The 1,186-nt window shown below is 41.1% G+C and overlaps 1 non-coding gene across 1 annotated transcript; it reads left to right on the top strand.

Annotated features, from left to right (window-relative positions):
* Positions 1 to 589: 589 nt before the first annotated feature.
* Positions 590 to 697, top strand: LOC112780492 (small nucleolar RNA R71). Its single transcript, XR_003191325.1, has one exon. It is a non-coding gene; the product is annotated as a small nucleolar RNA R71 (small nucleolar RNA).
* Positions 698 to 1,186: the final 489 nt, after the last annotated feature.

The raw sequence follows: 1,186 nt of genomic DNA, 5'->3' as shown, positions 1-1,186 counted from the left end.
CAATGGTTGCTAAGTCAGAGTGGGTTTGCTTAGAATTCTCTATCTGTTGCTGAGAAGATGATGGAAAGGGCTTGCTATTGCTAAACCTGTTTCTTCCACCATTATTGTTATTGAAACCTTGTTGAGGTCTCTATTGATCCTTCTATGAGAGATTTGGATGATTTCTCCATGAAGGATTATAGGTGTTTCCATAGGGTTCTCCCATGTAATTCACCTCTTCCATTGCAGGGTTCTCAGGATCATAAGCTTCTTCTTCAGGGGAAACTTCCTTAGTACTGCTTGGTGCAGCTTGCATTCCAGACAAACTCTGAGAAATCATATTGACTTGCTGAGTCAATATTTTGTTCTGAGCCAATATGGCATTCAGAGTATCAATCTCAAGAACTCCTTTCTTCTGAGTTGTCCCATTATTCACAGGGTTCCTTTTAGAAGTGTACATGAATTGGTTATTTACAACCATTTCAATGAGTTCCTGAGCTTCTGCAGGCGTCTTCTTCAGATGAAGAGATCCTCCAGCAGAGCTATCCAATGACATCTTGGATAGTTCAGGCAGACCATCATAGAAGATACCTATGATGCTCCATTCAGAAAGCATGTCAGAAGGACACCTTCTGATCAATTGCTTGTATCTTTCCCAAGCTTCATAGAGGGATTCACCTTCCTTCTGTTTGAAGATTTGGACTTCCACTCTAAGCTTGCTCAATTTTGAGGTGGAAAGAACTTTGCCAAGAAGGCATTGACTAGCTTTTCCCAAGAGTTCAGGCTTTCTTTAGGTTGTGAATCCAACCATGTCCTAGCTCTGTCTCTTACAACAAAAGGAAAGAGCATAAGTCTGTAGACTTCAGGGTCAACCCCATTGGTCTTGATAGTGTCACAGATTTACAAGAATTTAGCTAAGAGCTGATGAGGATCTTCTAATAGAAGTCCATGAAATTTGCAATTCTGTTAAATTAGAGAAACTAATTGAGGCTTAAGCTCAAAGTTGTTTGCTCCAATGGCAGGGATTGAGATGCTTCTCCCATAGAAGTCTGGAGTAGGTGCAGTAAAGTCACCAAGCACCTTCCTTGCATTGTTGGCATTGTTGTTTTCGGCTGCCATGGTTTCTTCTTCCTTGAAAAGCTCTGTTAGGCCCTCTAGAGAGAATTGTGCTTTAGCTTCTCTTAGCTTTCTCTTCAAGGTCCTTTCA

Source organism: Arachis hypogaea, chromosome 19 (genome assembly GCF_003086295.3).
Source record: "Arachis hypogaea cultivar Tifrunner chromosome 19, arahy.Tifrunner.gnm2.J5K5, whole genome shotgun sequence".
NCBI classification, from domain to species: Eukaryota; Viridiplantae; Streptophyta; class Magnoliopsida; order Fabales; family Fabaceae; genus Arachis; species Arachis hypogaea.
Note: the sequence above shows the minus strand (reverse complement) of the source record. Positions and strands in the feature narration are given on the sequence as shown.